We start from the raw sequence: 21599 nt of genomic DNA, 5'->3' as shown, positions 1-21599 counted from the left end.
ACATGCAGCTTCTCTACTGTCCAATGTGAACATAATTAAAGAACATTTTAACTATTAGCATTTCCCCCCTCTTACCTTGGTTCTGTATTACTACCCAGAGTTTTCTTCCCTGACCACAATCACAATTATTAATTGAATTATCTCCAATTAAATTTTACCTGGTTACACAGTGCTCTCTTATAGCTCAGGGATTTTCAGCATGTTTACAGAGCTCAAGTTATAACCAGAAATCAGATGCTAGTCTCAACTTCTGGCCCCAACTGACCTCTCTTTGATCACCCATTTCTCTTCCCTACCCCATTTTCTAGCCTCCTTCTAAAGTCCTCTCTACTGACCTTCTCTGACCACAGTATAGACCCTCTTGCTCACCCTGTGACTTGCCCTCCAGAATTTGAGTCCCTTTGAGCTTTGTAATGACTGTTAGACTCCCTTAGCTCTTCTTCCTGACCCTCCTCCCACCTCAAGCTGCTTGTTCTCCCCGCTTCTTATCTCTGTCTCCTCTTCCATACCCAAGTTTGTCAGAAAAACTTGTACATGTCGTAGAGTTGGCTTACCTATTGCTGTGCATAGCACAGATTTTTGCCCTAATTTGTCAGTTACCAGCAATATGGTTGGGGCGTTAATACTTAAGATGTAATTCATGTTAATGACTCTTGACACCGTAGCTCTCTTGCAAAGGCTGTCTGGAGTGTCTTTTGATAACAGCTTTAGGGTGAAAGGGGTCAATGGGGGAAAAATGGGGCATCTGAAATATTTTGAACAATAAAAAATAAAAACAACTTTAATTTTGTGAGGTATCCAACCTAAACAATCTTAAGATGAAGACTCAGGTACTGTGCATTTTATTTCTGTCAGATGCTGTCATGAACAACAACAAAAAAGCTTCCACTATTTTGTTGCTTTACTCATATTTCACCAAGTTGTTTATGAAAACTCATTAGTTTTCTTCCTTAAGAAAGATCCTGAAAGTACTTTTCCTTTTGCTGTTGTATGTTTTCTCTCCACTAAGTCCTGGTCTAAAGTTTTTGCCAGTGACAATGATGGCAGAAACAAATTCATTTCTATTAAGCTTTCTTCCCTGAGGATGACTATGGAGGGCCCTTTAGTGGGCCCCATCACATCTCCAGCTGTATTAAAGGCCTGAACTCTGGCCATCCTGCCACAGATTGGAAAATGCATCCTCCCCACACCAAGAGCTGAATAACAGGTGAGTGATTTAGTGATGATCTTTTGAAAACAATCAGAATCTCACAAACCCTTCCAGATGGTTTCTGAAGGCATAGTCTTTCCCTGGAGAGAGGGGAGAAGCTGACATGGGAAGTGATTAAAGCTGATGGGACTGAGGTGAGCATCCTGAGGGTGTGGAGGCAGTTCCTCCAGAGAGTCCCAAGGCAAGATGACCAAAGGAAAAGGTTTGGATTTTTTTAAACCCAAATCATATGGATAATCTACACGACTCTAGTTCAGTGTCCATAGTGGGCAAGAATATAACACGTGTCTTGCATTGCTTATTCAAGAAGTCTGTTTATGTGAGTTAATATACGGTGGTCTTATAATATCTTCTAGGAACTTAATTTTAGCTTTATTTAGTTCAGAGACTAAACTTATTATTATTATTGACAATAGTTTTTATTGGCAATTATTATTATTGGCCATGCTGCTGAAAAAGTAAGTCATACCTAATTTAGTTAGGAGGTACAGCAGAAAAGTGAGATTATGGCAGCTAAGTAGACCTGGCTTCACATCCTTGCTTTGCCATTGCTTAACTGTGTTGCTGTGGGCAAGCACTTCAACCCTTAGTTTATCTAATGGTAAAAAGAGATGCCATCACCTTCCTTGTAGGGCTGTTGTCAAGACTGAAAGTAAGGTATGTAAGGAGAAACTTCTTGGCTTTTATTTCATGGGTAAAGGCCTCAGGTTTCAGTTTAATATTGACTTAGTGTAAACCCATTTTACAACTGCACCTGTATGACAAAAGTCAACTGGAACCTGTCTGACAATGTTAGTGTTGCAACCTTTGCTATGACTTCCTGTTTACTCTGAGCTTTTCCAGAATTAGAAGTTTTCCATTCTCACCCATTTATTTTAACTTAATTACAAAGCATCTACCTATCTATGGCATACAAAGCCTTTGATATTCTGGCTCTGTCCTATCCTACAAGATTCTTCACTCCTCCTCCTCCTCCACAGTTACAGCAGTTTCCCAGCACACCGTGATATTTCACATCTCCATGCGTTTGCGCACATTGTTTCCTTCATCCATGTTTTTCTCCTCCAACACCTGGTAAATTCCAGTTCATCCTGAAAAACACTCAGCTGTCCCTGACTATGATTTGTCCCCTCAAAAAACATTTATTGGCCTATTGTTTGTCAGGAACTCTTTCCTAACACAGTTGTATAAGATAAAAAGATGCTGTGAAGTCTTTGTGGGATCCTTCAAGAAGCGTTAATTATTTCTTTCCTGTGCACTCCCTATAATGTCACGCACCAAATAACATGTCAGTCAAGGACCGCACATATGATGGTGGTCCTATAAGATTATAATAGACCTGAAAAATTCCTGTTGTCTGTGACGTTGTGGCTTTGATGTAGCACAACACATTTACTCACGTGTTTGTGGTGATGCTGGTGTAAACAAACCTACTACGCTGCGAGTTGTATAAAAGTATTGCACACACAATTATGCACAGTACATAATACTTGATGATAATAAAAGACTGCGATTCTGGTTTATGTTTTCACTATACTATACTTTTTTTAAAACTCTTCACCTGAGAATATGTTTTTAAATGATTTTTTTAGAGAGAGAGAGGAAGGGAGAGAGAGAGACACTGATGTGAGAGAGAAACGTCCATCTGTGCCTCCCGCACATGTCCCGACTGCAGATCGAACTGGCAACCTAGGCATGTGGCCTGACTATGAATTGAACCTGCAGCCTTTTGGTGTATGGTCGACACTCCAACCGACTGAGCCACCTGGCCAGGGCACTAAACTATACTTTTTATTGTTATTTTAGAGTGCATTCTTTCTTCTTGTTAAAAAAAGAGGAAAGTTTGTTGCCCTCACCAGTGTGGCACAGTGGTTAGAATGTTGGCCTGCGAACTGGAGGGTCATAGGTTCCATTCCCAATCAAGGGCACATTCCTAGGTTGCAGGTTCGACCCCTATCCCTGGTTAGAGCACTTGTGGGAGGCAACCAATCAAATGTTTCTCTCTCACATCGATGTTTCTCTCTCTCTCTCTCTCCCCTCCCTCCCTTCCAATCTCTCTAAAAAAAAAAAAAAATCAATGGAAAAAATATCCTGGGGTGAGGATTAACAACAACAAAAAGTTTGCTGTAAAACAGTATGCTGTGTTCCCCGACAGTAGCCTCTTATATCAGTGTTTACTGAGTGTCTTGATAGGATCATTTTCTTTTATGCTTGATTTGATCTTGTGTTGTTTTGTTCATCGTGGCCCTAAGTGTTCAAACAGTGACGAAACCTTCTATGATGTATTTCTCAATTGTTAAGTGAATTTCCCCATTGTTAAGTGAAGCATGACTATATATATTTGTATCCTATATCATACTGTATTGGTTTTTACAAGTTTCTCTCTCCAATAAGACTCAGTTCTCCAAGAGCAAGGCCCAAATCTTAATAATTTTCCCCCTTTTGCATAGTACCTGTAACATAGTAATTGCTCACAAAGGTTTGTTGAATTAAACTGAACTACGAACAAAAGATAAATAAATGATAAATTATATAGTCCTAAACTCCAAAGTTTACACACATAGGAGGAATGCCCAAATAATTGGTACAGAAAATAAATTATAAGAAGGGATGTGAATGTGGGTTGAATTGAGGAAGATTTCATAAAGACACTGGTTTTAAGTTAGATCTTAAAAAACAGTTAAATTTGGGAGAGATGTTGAGAAATCAGATGGGAATGAGCAAAATTATGTTTAAGGGATAATGACCCCAAAACTGGAACAGGAGACAGTGTTGACCAACTTCAGAGAAATGTTAAGATGTGCGATAGCCAGGAGGCTCAGATCCAGTGGGCTCACAAACGAATAAAGAAAATCACTTCACTTTCTATAAGACTTTGTGGTTTTCTAAGCACTTTCACTTTCCCCCCTTAAGTATTATCCTGTGACATATACAGAGAATGCGGCATTATTATGGCAACTTACAGATGAAGAAATTGAGATCAGAGATGATAAATATATTTCCCAAGTCTCACAGCCAGCAAGTGGCAGAGCTGGGCAATGAGCTAGTTCTTGGGAATGATTCTCTCCACTGTACACTCTTTCTGCCATTTCAGTGTGTGTGTGTGTGTGTGTGTGTGTGTGTGTGTGTGTGTACATTAGCCCTGAACTCAAGAGAGACAATGCAAGAGAAAAGAACTCCAGGTGAGGCACCTCAGTGCCCTTGCCCTTGAGCATGAGAGCCCCTCCCCCCATGCCCTGCTTTGTTCCCTAACAAAGTGAAACAGGCTAGAGGAGGCTCTTTTTTCTTTGGAGAACCAGAGATTTCCATAATGGAGAGAAGCTAGGCTAAGTTATTACGTAGTTATTGGAGTAATTAAAAAATATCCATTCTCATTTTTTGAACTGTTTTGTTTCTTACTTGAATATGAGTTATTTAGTAGATATTGATACATTTGTTCATTTCTTTATATACTTCCTCATTTATCCAGATGGAGCAGGCAAGGTATGTACTAATCCACGGTAAACCACTTGTTTCTGAAATCAAATAGTCATTCCTTAATTTCTTAGTAGGAATGATCTTTATGTGGCCAACTGTCACTGTACTGTTTTTCTGAATAACAAATTTACTTTGGAAAAAAAGAATTATTTACTCCAACGATTTAATACGTTTTTTTCTCACTTGCATATTTAAAGAATGTTGTGTGATCTTTTCCTGACATTTTAAAGAATAAAATAAATTTCATCTTGTTAGGACTGGTAGTCTGTGGGATAAGTACCCCGGCACGGTATACAGTTGACCTTTAAACAACACGAGATTAATGCCGCCAAATCTGTATAAATTTTGCTCCCCCAAAACTTAACTACCAGTAGCCTGCTGTTGACCAGAAACCTTACCAATAACATAAATTTGATGAACACTTATTTTGTATATGTATTGTAGACTATATTCTTATGAGAAAGTAAACTAGAGAAAGGAAAATATTAAGAAAATAGTAAGAAAGAGAAAATACATTTACAATATATATTGAAAAAAAACCTGCATACTAAGTGAAGCTACACAGTTCAAACCTGTGTTGTTCAAGGGTCAACTGTAATATTACTCGTGGCATATGGCGCTCTCCTACTTTCCTATGATTTTTTTTTTCTCTATTTCTCTTCTTCTTCACCATCTATTCTACTTGCTTCTATTTCCTTTTCTCCTCCTACCCTTTTCCTTCTTGGATTCTTAGGAGTATCTGGCCGATAAATCCTTCACTTCTGGACCAAAAGGCTTTTCTCCATACCTTCTAACAGATGATTCTATTTCCTGGAAAAACCTTTCCTAAAAGTTTGCTCTATTTGCCAAGCTTCAGAACTAATGGTCTACCTATAAAGTCAGATTTGGGTGCAGAATTAAAGGAATTACCTGAACACTTAAGGCAAAAACTTCTGCTATCTTTGAAAAAAGCTATTAAAGCTTTAACAATACATATAATCACTTACTTGGTCAAATCAAATTCTACTCAAATACTTACTTCACTTTACCAAGGTTTCATGCATACATAGCTAGCCTATTGTCCTAAATAGGTTTTGATCAGAAAATGTACGATTTTCAAGAAACAGAAAACCAGTTTGAGTAAAATGATCATAAATTTGGTTCCTACCTGCTGCACAGTCAGTGAAGTATTTCCGCAACCGTGGACAATTTCTGAGATAAAGTAACCCGTTCTAAGGGCTAGAGCCCATTCACTTAGATCTATAGCCTTTGAATGCATCCATATGTATAAAGATGTCTATATATAGAATACGTAAGTTAGTGGGAAAATTACCTTTCTGTCGGCTTTAATAATTAACTGTCATTAACTTTTACAACAATGGAAAGACTCCAGTGTGGTCTTGACCTTTGAGACTATGATCAGCAGAAGGGATGATAACAGCTTCCTCAAGTTCCTAGTGAGGTTATACCACTTATTGCACGTGTGTATGTTTCATTGGTTTGCAGAGATTTGCACAGCAGATGTGCATGTGGAATTAAAAAGAAATCTCAGCAAGGGTTATCTCTCTGACATTTTACCTACCAGTTTAGATGGGATTTCAGAAATGTTGCTTCTTGGCTGGATGCCTCCATGGAACTCTCCCTAGCTGCACAAGAACGCTGCACATGTTAACTCATGGTATGACAAAGGCCCTTGTTAGGGAGCTCTCTCTACTCCAGGCAGCAACCCTGTTTGGACTCTAATTCCTGCCCCTCTGTCCCCCACTATTCCCGCTAAGAGCAGTAAACCCTTTGGTACTGAAACCAGTGAATACTTTGCATCCTCATCTTACTTAACCTCTTAGCACTTAACCTCCTGAAGACTATTCTTGGAAATCTTCTCTTTTAAAATTAAAAATGTTTTTTAACATACTTTTCATTATTTTTCACCTCCTGCTTCTCTGCCAGCTCCTCCTCTCTCCAAACCTGGACTCTCTTCTCTCCTTTCTCTATCTGGACTCCCTTCTCTCATCTCTCTATCTGGACTCCCTTCTCTCCTCTCTCTACCTGCACGCCCGAAGTGCACCGGTACCCAGTGACTTTCAGGTCTCTGACTCCAGCCCTCTAGATCCACATAATGAACTACCTGGATGTTCCAGAGGCATCTCAATCTTGACACATCTAAATCTGAAATGTGTGTTTCTCCCCAAATGTGTGTTATCATTCTGGTACAGAACATGAGCCTCTAGTCATGTCAGAGACCTGGGAATCATCCTCGACACTTCCTCTTGCAGACACTCTCCCCATCCCAGCCAACCCGTCATCACCACATCCTGCTGAATCTATCTCCAGGACATATCACCAACCTATTATTTTTCATCTCCATTCTAAGCCACCACCATCTCTCACAATAGCCTCTTGTTGTACCTCTTGCTTCCTTTTTTAACCCTTCCAGCCTCTTCACCATCTAATAACCTCAATGATCTTTTCATGCTCATCCTCTTCATGGAGTCAGTGTTAGTCCTTACAACATAAGACCTTCAAAGTTTTGCATGAGGTCCCCCTGCCTGACTCTCCAACTCATCTGGCCCCTCTCTCACCGTTGTTTTCTCCATTCCAGCCCCTGCGCTGTTTTAGAGACTTCTGACTTTGCCAGCCCCTTTCAGGCAGTATTTCCTCTGCTAAAATACTCTCTTCCTTCCCTCTTCCTGGCTATTACTTAGTTTCAGCGTCACTTCCTCAGATCCCCCAATCTAAATTAGCTCCTCTTGTGGTATTTCCTCATTAACAACTTTACTTTTCTAACATGACATCATAATTTCAAAATAAACTATTATATTTTCAACTACTTATTTAATGGTTGGCTCCCTTATTAGAAGGAAAGCTTTGTATAAGCAAGGACCTTGACTGTCTTACTCAATCCTGTATCCCCATTACCTAGAATGAATTTATTACAGAACTGGTCCAATGACAGTTAAATAAATGAATTGTACTTGATAATAACACAGTTCCAAAAGAACTTAGACAAGGCACTAGTTTGTTCTAAATTAATCTAACTTGGACTATTAAATTTGGCTCAAACTTATACTAGGTGTGTAATTGAATTAGGTGTGTTGTCATTTAAAGTATATAATACTGCTTTTAATTGTTTTACAAATGTACAACATTTATTCAGAACTACAGTGCATTGATCAAATTATGTTTTTAGGTTTAGTTGCTGAAAGAACTGGAAAGTAATTCATATAAGATAGAATCTCAGAACCACTCATCAGATTAAAAGCGATTTATTTTAGAACAGATAAGAGAATTTTGCAAGGTTAATAGAATACAAGCTGAACAAAGACAAATCAAAAGTGTTCCTATATACTAACAATAAGCAAATAGAAAATGTAATAGAAAGAAAGATGCCATTGGTAATAGTAACAAAAACTCCAAAGATAAGTAGGAATAAATCTTATCTAAAGACATACTAGGACTTCATGGAGAAAATGGCAAAACATCAGTAAGGGATGAAAAGGAAAACATAGCCAGCATACATCTTCCTGGGTGCGGGGGCTCAATATCATGGAGACATTTCCCTCAAGTTAATCTTCTATATTAAGTGCTATCACAATAAAAATCTAAAAGCGGGGAGACTTACTCTGTCAGATAAAAAGACTTTTTACAAAGCTTTAGTAATTATGACAGTGCTCTATCTGTGCTACAAGAGACAAATATATCAGTGGAGCAGAACAGAAGGCCCAGAAACACATATTTAAACTTGATACATAATTGAGGTTACATTACAGTAGAGAAAGGATGAACTAACTATTCAGTAAGTGGTGCTGAGACAAGTGACTATTCACATGGAACAAATAAAATTTAGATCTCAACTTCACACCATACACACACATTTTCAAGTTGCCTAGAGACCTAAATGTAAAAATAAAAATTTAAAAACTTTCAGAAGAAAAAAGAATACCATTATAACCTTGGGATAACAGTATTTCTTATACAAGTCACAAAAATCTGTGTACCATAAAGAGAAGTTGAAATGATTTTGTCCAGACTAGACAAGATATTTGCCCCAATTAAGTTTTTATAAGATTAATGTCCAAAATATATAAAGAACTTCCACAAATCAATAAGACAAAAGGCAAAAAGTCAATTTACAGAAAACTTACAAAAGTGCCAGTTAACATATGAAAAGATGTTCAATTTCACTAGTAATCAAAGGAAAAGTAGATTAAAACCACAATGAGATACATTTCACATCTATCATAAGGAGTGGAACTAGACTTGGTGGAGTCTGAAGCTTACGCAATTTGTGGGGCTCATTAAAAAAAAAAAAAGAATACAAAGTAACAAGTACAAAATTAACTATGGGGCTTTTGAAGGGACCCAAACAAATGAAGGGTGCTGAAATAAAGCTTCATTTATTTCATGGTAAATCTCTTCTGCATGAATTGCCTGAAAATGCCAAAGGTCAGAGAGGATGTGGAACAACAGGAACTCTTAACACTACTGTGAGTGTGAATTGGGGCAATCACTTCAAGGAGCTGTTGGCACTATCTTATTAAGTTGAAGATACACGTCTAAGACTCGGCAATTCCACTCTTGTGTGTATAGCCTTAAGAAACGTTGACCCGTTCACCCTGGCCGGTGTGGCTCAGTTGGTTGGAGTGTGATCTTGTAAACCTATTGATTTTATCTCTCACATCGATGCGTTTCTCTCTCTCTCTCTCTCTTCCTCTCTCCCTTTCCCTCTCTAAAATCAAGCATGGGATTAAAAAAAAAAAGAAATGTTGACATGTTAAAAAATGTTTGAAGTACCAATGTTTGAAATAGTGGGGGGGAAAAGAAAATATCCTAAATTCCAAGACAATGGATTAGGGAATTATACTTTGTTCAAAAATGGAATTTTATACAATGATGAAAATTAATGTAATAGAGCTGTACATAGCAACATGAACTCATCTGACAAGGGCAAATGGAGTAAAAACATTATGAAAGAATAAATACAATATGATTCTATTTATATAAAGTTCAAAAACATGCCAAAATGCTTATGATTAATAGATATATAGCAAATGTAGAAGAACAAGCAATGGGATGATAAACAAAAAGTTCAGAATAGTGGTTACCTCTGTGGAGAAAGGAAATTTACTGGGGAGGACTATGAAGAGGGCTTCAACTGTATCTGCAACATTTTATTTCTTTTTCTTATCTCAGATTTCTTTCTTTTTTTAAAATTGGAGATACATATTAGTTTTCTAGGGCTGCCATAACAAAGTATGACAAACTAGGTGGCTTAAAACAACAAAATTTATTCTCCCACAGTTCTGGAGGCCAGAAGTCCAAAATCAAGATGTCACAGGGCTGTGTTCCCTGTAAGACACTGGGTTGAATCCTTCCTTTCCTCTTCCTAGCTTCTGGTAGTGGCTGTCAGTCCTTGACATTTCTTGCCTTGCAGCTGCATGACTCCAACCTCTGCCTCTGTTACCATATGGTGTTCCCACTGCGTCTGTCTTCCTCTTATTATAAGGACACCAGTCATTTTGGATTAAGGGCCCATTCTACTTCAGTCATGACCTCATCTTAACTAATTGCATCTACAATGACCCTATTTCCAAATAAGGTCATTCTGAAATACTGGGAGTTAGTACTTTAACATATCTTTTTTTTTTTTTTTTTTTGTGGGGTGGGTAATTCCATCCACAACAAGCATGCAGTAAAATATGCAGTTATTAAATGTGTATTTTAATGAGTTTTGACTCACTTGTATTAGTTTTTTATTGATCTTGTAACAAATTATCATGAACAGTAGCTTCAAATAACAGAAATTATTTTATCTTCTGTAGGTCAGAAGTCTGCCATGGATCCCAATGGCAAGGTGCTGATAGGACTGTGTTCCTTTCTGGGGTCTCTAGAGGGGAATCTATTTCCTTGTCTTTCCAATTTCTAGAGACGATCCACATTTCTTGGCTCATAGCCCTTTCCTCCATCTTCAAAACCAGCAAAGTTACATCTCTCTGCCCTTTCTTCTGTTGTCAAGCTCTCTCTGACTATAGCCAGGCAAGTTTCTGTTTAGGGCTCATATAATTAGATTGATTCCACCCAGATAATCTCCCCATCTCAAGGCCATTAATCTTAATAACATCTGCAAAGTCCTTTTGCCATAGAAGATAACACAGGAGACATTCACAGGTTTGGAGCATTAGGACATGGAAGTCTTTGGTGGCCGTTATCCATATTATGTAACAGCCATCCCATCAAAGTATAAAATATTTCCAGCACCCCAAAAAATTCCTTCATGTTCAAGCCCAGCCAACCCCCAGAGGGAAATTCTGTTCTGATTTCTATAATTTTCAATTAATTTGACCTGTTCTAGAACAACATATAAATGGGACAGATAGTATGTTCTCTTTTGTGTACTTCTGTTTTACCACATAATACTTTTGAGGTTCATATATATTATGTATATCCATTGCCCATTCTTTTTTACTGTTGAATAGTACTCCATTCTATGAATATGCAAAAATTTGTATATCTTTTGTTGGTGAATATTTGAGTTGCTTCCAGTCTTTTTTCAAATATATTTTTAATATCTTTTTTTTTAATGTTTTTTATTGATTTCAGAGAGAGGAAGGGAGAGGGGGAGAGAGAGAGAATCATCAATGATGAAAGAGAATCATCGATAGGCTGCCTCCTGCATGCCTCCTACTGGGAACTGAGCCCAAAACCTGGGCATATGCCCTAGCAGGAGTCGAACCATGACTTCCTGGTTCATAGGTTGGTGCTCAACCACTGAGCAACACTGGCCAGGCAACTTTCTTGTATAGGATCTTTTTGGACACATGTTTTAATTTCTATTGGGTGAAAACCTAGAATTCTGGGTCATGGGGTAAAAAAATCTTTAACTTTATATGAAACTGCTAAATTGTTTTCCAAAAGTGGTTTTACTAGCCCTACCTGGTTTGGTTCAGTGGTTAGAGCATCAGACCTTGGACTGAAGGGTCCTGGGTTTGAGTCCAGCCAAGGGCACATACCTTGGTTATAGGCTCGATCCCTGGCCGCTGTCAGGGCAACCAATTGATATGTCTCTCTCACATTGATGTTTCTCTCTCTCTTCCTTCCACTCTCTCTCAAAAAGCAATGGAAAAAATGTCCTCAGGTGAGAGTTTAAAAAAAAAAGTGGTTTTATTAATTTAAATTCCCACCATCAATGTATGAGAATTTCAGTTATTCCTCATCTTTGCCAACATTTGGTATTATTGATCTTTTTCAGTTTTAACCACTAAATGGGTGTTTATTTTATTCCTTTTTTTAAAAAAGCAACATTTCCCCCTCTCAAATAATAAAACAAAGACTACTCCTCAAAAGATGGATGAAGATTCATGAAGTAAGCTTTGGTGGTTATATAAATTAGCAAGCTATTTTTAACACCATTGTATGATTATAACTTAGAAGCACTCTTTAAAAATTAATAACATTTGAACCTTAATATAACAAATGTATTGATTTACACGTATATTCTAGGAAACAAATCTTTTTCTCTCATCAAATTTTATCCTTTAATTGACATGATGCCTTGAATTAAATATTTCTCTTGGTTTTGCAACATTCTTCTACTTCCTGAGTATGGGCTGTGTTTTATTTATCTTTCTATCCCTAGTGCATGGCACAGTGCTGGGAATATAGTTAGTGTTTAATAAGGTGATTGGGTGAATCAACAAATAAATAAGCACATTGATTTAAAGCGTGAATATAAAAGATTAGAATTATCTAACTCTCTTTTAATAGAAAAATCTTAGTTTACAAATTTGTGCTAAAATCTTAATTTGACCCAAGTTACAAATTTGGGTTGAGATAAAATCCCACTTAAAAAAATTGATTTTAGAGAGAGGAAGGGAGACAGACAGACAGAGAAAGGCAGAGAGAGAGAGAGAGAGAGAGAGAAACATTGATTGGTTACATCCCGCATGCATACCAACCAGGGATTGAGTCCTCAACCTAGATATGTGCCCTGACTAAGAATTGAACCCACCACCTTTTGGTGTATGGGATGATGCTCCGACCAACTGAGCCACACTGGCTAAAATAGTTTTTTATTCTATTCCTCATTTATGATGGAAGAAACCTGTTTAATTTAAGAAGAAAATTAGCATTTTTGAAAAAGAAAAATCAGGGCCCAGGCTGGGTGGCTCAGTTGGTTGGAACGTTGTCCCAAACACTACTAAAAAAGTTGTGAGTTTGATTCCCAGTCAGTGCGTGTACGGAAAGCAACCAGTGGATGTTTCTCTCTCCCTTCCTCCTGTTGTAAAATCAATAAAAATATATCCTCGGGTGAGGATAAAAAAAGAAAAAGAAAAATCAGGGATTTTTGATGTCCTTGGTCTCCTAAAACACCAAATTTTCCATCTACAAGGTTGTTTCAGTTGTGATATCATGACTCATAACACTTTTGAACTTCTTTTTTTTCAGGTGTATAGGATTTATTTATTTTTTTTAATTTATCTTTATTGTTGAAAGTATTACAAATGTCTCCCCCTTTCCCCCCCATTGATCCCCTCCTCGCTGGGCTTAGCCACACTATTGTCTGTGTCCACAGGTTGTGCATATATGCATATAAATTCTTAGGTTAATCTCTCCCCACCCACCCATCCCTGCCTTCCCTCTGAGATTCCTCAGTCTGTTCCATTCTTCTATGTCTCTGTATCTATTTTGTTCATTGGTTTATTTTGTTCATTAGATTCCACAAACGAGTAAGCTCATGTGATACTTGTCTTTCTCTGACTGGCTTATTTTGCTTAGCATAATACTCTCCATTTCCATCCATGCTGTCCCAAAGGGTAAGGGATCTTTCGTTTTTATAGCTGCATAGTATTCCATTGTGTAAATGTCCAAGAAGATGCTGATATGATTTCAATCTTCTTGAACTTGTAGAGACTTGTTTTGTGTCCTAACATGTGGCCTATCTTTGAGAATGTCCCATGTGCACTTGAGGAGAATGTGTATTCTGCAACTTTGTAGTGGAATGTTTGGTAAATGTCAATTAGATCCATCTGATCTAGTGTGTCATTTAGAATCATTGTTTCCTTGCTGATTTTTGTCTGGAACATCTATCCAGTGAAGTCAGTGGGGTGTTAAGTCCCCTACTATGACTGTATTGCTGTCTATCTCTCCCTTAAAGTCTTCCAGAAGTTTTTGGATGTGTGTGTGTGTGTGTGTGTGTGTGTGTGTGTGTTTTCTCAGCCTGTGTGAGTCTATTGTTCTGTGGTGGGTCTCTTGTAGACAACATATATTTGGGTTTTGTTTTCTTATCAGTTCAGCTACCCCCTTTCCTTTGATTGGAGTCTTTAATCCTTTTATATTTAAGGTTATTATTGATAGGTACTATCATTACAATTTTATTTCTTTATGCTTATGTTTCTCATTCTATTTCAATTTCTTATTACAGCAGTCCCTTGAACATTACCTGCAATGCTGGTTTGGTGGTGATAAACTCCTTTAGTCCTTTTTTTTTTTTTTTTTTTTTTTTCTGGTCTGGGAAGCTCTTTATTTCACCATCTATTTTGAATGATAGCCTTGCTGGATAGAGTAGTCTTGGTTTCAGATCATTGTTCTCCGTTACCTTGAATACTTCATGCCATTCCCTTCTGGCCTGTAGAGTTTCTGATGAGAAATCAGCTGAAAGTGTTTTCCTTGAAGATAACATTGCTTTTCTTTTGCTGTCTTTGATTCTCTGTTGTTCTTGAATTTTTAGCATTTTAATTATGATATGTCTGGTCATGGGCCTCTTTGGGTTCTTCTTGCTTGGGATTCTCTGTGCCTCCTGACCTTGTGTGACTTTTTCCTTGACCAGGTTAGGGAAGTTTTCTGCCATTATTCCTTCAAACAGGTTCTCTAACCCTTGCCCACTTTCTCCATCTTGTGGCACTGCTATGATGTGAATATTGTTACATTTCATGTTGTCCCACAGCTCCCTTAAACTGTCCTATTTTTCAGTTGTGTTTTCTTTTTGGTTCTTTGATTGAGTAATTTTTTTCTACTCTGTCTTCTAATATACTGATCCAATCCTCAGCTTCCCCTAATATGCTGTTTATTCCTTCCAATGCTTTTTTAAAAATTTCTAATATGTCATTCTTCATAGTTTCTATTTTCTTTTCATGCTGTTGAGCATCCTTATGATCAGTATTCTGAACTCTATATCTGATAGATTGCTTATCTCCATTTCATTTAGCTCTTCTTCTGGAGAATTCTTTCATTCTTTCATTTGGGCCCTGTTTTCTTGTTTCCCCATTTTGGCTGTCTGTTTGGATTTTTTCCCTATGTATTAGGTAGATCTGAGAGGATTCCCAGACTTTTGGATGGTGTCTAGTGCTGGCCAATGTCAGACATTCTTTGTGACTGGCCTTGAGCACCCTATTTGAAGTTTTCCACACCCCACTGTTTGTGGATCCCTCTGCTGTGGCTGGGTGTGTTTCTACTTTTGAACTTTTGAGATGGGTGTGTTTGTAGTTAGTAGCGTAGTATTGTCCTATGCTGAAACACTGATAGACATGGCCTCCCAGCTGTACTGAATTCTATTCAAAGTAAGAGCTTCTGGATAAAATTATCATGAGTCAAATTTAATTTAAATGTAATAGAAATGCCTATGTGGGTAAAAGAATCTGTCATTATAAATCAGGAACTCCATTAAAACTCTGCAAAAGTGTGTGTGTGTGTGAGTGTGCAAGTGTGAAATTTTCAGGGAAGATGGTCCATAGTTTTCATTAGATTTTCAAAAACCAAGAAATAGGAAAAATTATAGAGTAAACAGATTTAATATTTTGGCCACCCTGATTTGTAGCAATGTCAATTTGTGTAAACAATTAGTGGACTCATTTAAATAATTAACTTAGTTTTTCTTCTTCTGAGTTAACCTTTCAAGTGTTTTGTTGAAAGGATCAAAACTAATTTCCTGGCATAATGCAGGTGCATCCCCAGACTCCATTGATAAAATGGGCAGAAATTACACCGGGAGGCAAATTTCTCATCGTGGAGAGAAAAACAAAATTTCACTTCCTCTAGATTTACAGCTATTTCTAGACTTAAAATCACACTGATTTTTCTGCTAGAACTCAGGATTTTCAAAGGCTCAGTGTGCTCATACAGAGTATTTTTTCTGTTCCTTTGAGGAGTTAGGAAATGAGGCAGTTATTCTTTTGTACTTCATAAAGGCTGACCCCAAAAGGATTCCAATCCATCAATGAAGATAACTCCCAGTTTAATATGTGTTTTGATTGATCCCTCTCAGTGTCAAGATGAGACCAGGTACAAGATGGAAACTCAAATTTCAGAATGGAGAGAAAAGAGTAAAACCAACCAGTATTCACCAATCAAAAGCAAATTAAACATTCTGATGTCTTTTATTTTGGTCAAACTTGAGATGATTTAGAAAAGAGTAGAAAAAGAAAAGAAGAAACAACCCTAGAGAATACAATCCAAGAGAAACTCTTGGAATAGAGTGATCTAGTGGAGTCAAACTCAGCCTCAGATGTATCTTGGGGTGAGGGGTAGTGGAAGAAGGGAGTGGGTGGTAATGCTGAAACATTTACAGGAAGTACACTTTGTACGAACTTGAAAACAGTCACCTAGGACTCATGACTCATTCCAAGAATAAATTACATTTCTTTTATTGCTTATAGGTTTTTAAATTTGTTTTATTATATGTAGTTGTATGATAAAACTTCTTATAGAAATATTGGAATGAAGAATTGCATTTTAATTTAAATATAATATTATAACCTTTGGTCCTCAGCATTCCTGGCCTTCCTCTCATTGCTAATCTTCAGTTTAGAGGTGGGACTCCCAGTAAAATTATGGGTGTGCAGAGTACATTGAGATGGCTAGATTGGTCATTTGAAACTACCTTTCACTTTATTGCCAACATTACTTAGCATTTTGGATCTGAGTGAACTCCATCTTTAGGGGACTTTAAAGAGCTGGCTGAGTTTTGCACCAGCCTCATCATGGTAGAATTTTCTAGTAAACAGTATAGGTTTCTAACATAGATATTGTCCACTAGAGTTCCAACATCTGAATAACAATGACTGAATTAATCCATTTTTGTATCTCTGCCAAATCAAAGGGACTCTAGTTCTTAAATGCAACATGTTACACTTTTTACTTCCTTCCTGGAACTCTCATTCTTTGTTGTCTATAATTTTAAAAATTGACTACTTTTGATCCTTGGTCTTTTTATCGGTCTCCATATAGAAGGTTCTTCTTTCTCCCATCATTTCTGTACCCGGAGCTCAGTTTTGTTCCTCTGCTTTTCTACTTTTACATTCACTGTTTGAGAGAACTTTATTCTCTCTATGGTCATGATTCCAAAATCAGCATCTGTACTCCTTCCCTTCACTCAAATTCAGATATTATTCTTTTAACCGCCCACATGAATGCTCCCTTTAAGCTACCCTATGGCTCCTCAGATTCAGAATGTCTAAAGTTTCATGCATCAACTTAAAATTATAATATAGTAACATTATTCAGGTGTCAGTCTTGCAAGATGAAACAGTTTGAAAATATTTATTCTAATGAGAGGGTCCCTTGTGCTGTTAGTACAGGTGTTTACTAGTAGACATAATTTATTTGGCAATATTTATTAACATTTAAAAGATATTTACTAAAATTTAACAGCACATACTATTTGGCTTAACTCTTCTACTTCTCTAAAATTTATATTAGAGATACAAGTTCACAAACATGTAAAAAATGCATACAAGAATTTGCATTGAAGCAATGATTTTCTGTTTATTTAAAATATTTTTCCTTTAAAATTTTTTTTTTTAAATTACAGCTGATGTACATTATATTAGTTTCAGGTGTACAACCCCATGATTAGACACTTATATAACTTATGAAGTGATCACCTCAATAAATCTAGTACCCATCTGATGTCATACATAGTTATTAGAATATTACTGACTATATTCCTTATGCTGTACTTTACTTCTCCATGACTATTCTGTAACTACCAATGTGTACCTCCTTTCTTGTAATCCCTTAACCTTTTCAACCATTTCCCCCAGTCCCACTCCCATCTGGCAACCATCAAAATATTCTCTGTGTCTCTGAGTTTGTTTCTGTTCTATTTGTTTATTTTGTTTTTTAGATTTCTCACATAAGTGAAATTATCTGGCATTTGTCTTTCTCTGTCTGACTTATTTCACTTAGCATGATACCTTTTAGGTCCATCCATGTTGTTGCAGATGGCAAGATTTCATTCTTTTTTATGGCTGAATCATATTCAATTGTATATGTGCACCACTTCTTCTTTATCCATTTATTTATTGATGAACACTTAAGTTGCTTCCATATCTTGGTTATCATAAATAATGCTGCAATAAACATATGAATGTATGTTTTTGATTTGGTGTTTGGGTTTCTTCAGATAAATACCCAGAAGCAGAGTTGCTGTGTGCTTCTTTGTCTCTTGTTATAGCCTTTGTTTTAAAGTTCATTTTGTCTGGTATAAGTATTGCTACCCCAGCTTTTTGTTTTGTTTCTATTTTCATGAAATATCTTTTTCCATCCCTTTACTTTCAGTCTCTGTGTGTCTTTTGATCTGAAGTGAATCTCCTGTAGAAAACATGCATAAGGGTGTTGTTTTGTTATCCATTTAGTCACTGTATGTCCTTTGCTTGGAACATTAAATCCATTAGTGTTTAAAGTAATTGTTGATAGATATGTATTTCTTGCCATTTGTTTTTATACTTTTGATATTTTTTTTCCTTCTTCTTAAAGAACCTTTAACATGTTTTGTAATGTTCATTTGGTGGTGATGAACTCCTTTAGCTTTTTTGTGTTGTTGTCTAGGAAGCTCTTTATCTGTGCTTTGATTCTAAATGATACTCTTACTGAGTAGAGTAACCTTAGTTGTAGGTCCTTGCTTTTCATCACTTTTAATATTTTGTGCCAATTTTTTCTGGCCTGCAAAGTTTCTGTTGAAAAATCTTCTGACAGTCTTATGGGAGCTCCCTTGTATGTAAATAACTGCTTTTCTCTTGCTACTTTAAAGATACTCTTTTTGTCTTTAACCTTTTGCATTTTAACTATGATGTGTCTTGGTGTGGGCCTCTTTGGGTTCATCTTGTTTGGGACTCTGTGCTTCCTGGACTAGGTGCTTCCTTAACCAGGTTAGGTAAGTTTTCCACCATTATTTTTTCTTGTAGGTTTTCTTTCTTTCTTTTCTTTTCCTAAAAAACATCTTTATTGATTTCAGAGAGAGGGAGGGAGAGAGATAGAAACATCAATGATGAAAGAGTCATTGATCAGCTGCCTTCAGCATGCCCCCAACTGGGGATCAAGCCTGCAATCCAGACATGTGCCTTAACTGGGAATTGAATCATGATCTCCTGGATCCTAGGTCGATGCTTAACTGCTGAGCCATGCCCAGCCAGGCCAAGTAGGCTTTCAATTCCTTGCTCACTCTCTTCTCTTTCCAGCACCCCTATAATGCAAATGTTGGTACACTTGAAGTTGTCCCTGAGGCTTCTTACACTATCATCAATTTTTTAGATATTTTTTCTGTTCTGATTGGGTGCTTCCTTATATTCCAAATAACTGACTTGATTCTCTGTTTCATCTACTCTACTGTGATTTCCTGTAACTTATTCTTCATTTTGGTTAATGTATCTTTCACTGCTGATTGGTTCTTTTTATGGTTTCTATGTCCATTTGTATGCTGTTGAAGTTCTCACTAAGTGCCTTGAGCATCCTTTTAACCATTGTTTTGAACTCTGTATCTGGTCATTTGCTTGCCTCCATTTCATTTAGTTCTTTTTCTGGAGATTTCTTCTATTCTTTCATTTGGGAACTGTTTCTTTGTCTCCTCATTTTAGCTGCTTCCCTGTGTTTGTTTCTATGTGTTAATTAGAGCTGTTATGTTTCCCAGATTCAGTAGAGTGCCCTTAAGTAGTAAGTGTCCTCTATGGCCCAGTGGCACAGCCTCCTGAGTCACACAAGCTGGACACTCTAGGTGCAACCCTTGTGTGGGCTGTGTGCACCCTCCTTTTGTAGTTGAGCCTTGATTGCTGTTGGCATGTCACTGGGAGGGATTGACCCCCATATTCATCAGGTGCAAATACTGGCTGCAACTACAGTGCAAGAGCTGCTATGCAAAGGCTGACTCCATAGAGCAGGACTTGCTTCAATGAAGCTTTGGTGCTAACCAGGTCTGCCCCTTAAGTATGTCACCCATGGAGGCGGTTGGGTTGTAATCTTGCATGGTCTGAAGCTGTCTACCTAGTGCACTGAACTGGGGCCTCCCAGGAAATTCAAGGTTAGCCACCACCTGTGTCCTGCTTGGGGCCACTTGGCATGATCTACAGAGTGATCTGCAGGTGGCTGCTACTTGTGCTGGGCTTGGAGGTGCCTAAGTGATGCCAAGCTGGGAATTGAGGCTGTGTTGCAGCTAGTGCCATGCCTGGGCCACTTAGCAAGAGGTATGGGGTACATAGAGGCAAGATGCTGCTTGTTTGAGAGATTTTAGGAAAGTCCACAGCATGAGCCAAGAGAGGCCATTTGTAAGGAAAAACTACTGAAAATGGCTTGAGTGGTACTGCAAGTTGGGTGGGGCAGGGTCTCAGGGAATCACCAGAGCAGGGCAAACAGTGTTATCCAGGCTGATGGAGACTCAGATATGGTGCTTGCCTGCCAGCTCTGTGTGAGGAGGGCTCAGGAAAGGAACAGTGGCCTCTGCCAGCACTTCAGTATGGGAGAAAGTTGCTCCTCTAGCCTTGCCCTAACGCCACACAATTCAGTTCTTCCCCATATGTCCCTGGTGCCTTTCAAGCTGCTTCCACAGTGCTGGAGCTCAGAGGGAGTTCAAGTAAGTCCATGAGTAGGCCTTTTAAGAGGAACATCTGGAACTCCAGCAGCCCTCCATCTCACTCAGCCACTATCTTGACTGGTTTTTAAAGCCAGAAGTTTTAGAGACATTTCTTTCTGGCACTGGAACCCTGGGTTTGGGGTTCTGATTTGGGGCCAGGACCCATTGCTCCTCAGGGGGACCTTCACATCCAAGATATACTTTCAGATTTTTAACCACCACACATGGGTGTGGAACTAGCTTGTTCTGAGTCTCCACCACTCCTGCCAGTCTCTATATGACTTTTTCTTTATATCCTTAGTTATAGGACTTTTGTTCAGCTATGTCAGGCAGTTATGATAGTGGTTGTTCTGTAATTTAGTTGTAAATCTGATGTGGTTGTGGGAAGTTCTGAGTATCCCATTTATCTATTTACCATCTTGACTAAACCCTTGCAGCAATGTTTTGTAGTTGCAAACAATAGCAGCAACAACATCCTACAAAAACAATCCCATTAGTTAATCCCATTAATTCTCCAATCCGAAACAGGCTGGTCAAATATATATAATATATACATACAATAAAATACTACATTGCTTTTCAAAAAGAAAAAGGTGCATATGGAAAGCTCTATCTTAAAAATATATTATCAAAAGCAAGGGCAAGAGGAGTTGGTATGGAAAGAGACTACTTGTTGAACACATGACACAATATACAGATGATGTATCATGGAATTGTATACCTGAAACCTATATAATTTTATTAACCAATGTCACCCCAATAAATTCAATAAAATAAAAAAATAAAGTAATTGTTGATATAAGTGCAAAAAAAAATAGAGTTGGTAGAGTATGATCATATCTGTACCTGACCAGGCATGGCTCAGCAGTTGAGCGTCGACCTAGGATCCAGGCGATCCGGGTTCGATTCCCAGTCAGGGCACATGCCTGGGTTGCAGGCTCGATCAATGACTTTCTCATCATTGATGTTTCTATCTCTCCCTCTCCCCCTCCTTTCCTCTCTGTGAAATCAATAAAGATATATTTAAAAATATATATATATTTTGAAAAAGAAAATTTCAAGAAAAAGAAAATTTCAAGAAAGAATACACATGAAGCA

The sequence above is a fragment of the Miniopterus natalensis genome, chromosome 10 (assembly GCF_054644295.1).
Source record: "Miniopterus natalensis isolate mMinNat1 chromosome 10, mMinNat1.hap1, whole genome shotgun sequence".
In the NCBI taxonomy this organism is placed as follows: Eukaryota; Metazoa; Chordata; class Mammalia; order Chiroptera; family Miniopteridae; genus Miniopterus; species Miniopterus natalensis.
The sequence above is the reverse complement of the archived record's forward strand: the minus strand, read 5'-3'. Positions refer to the sequence as shown.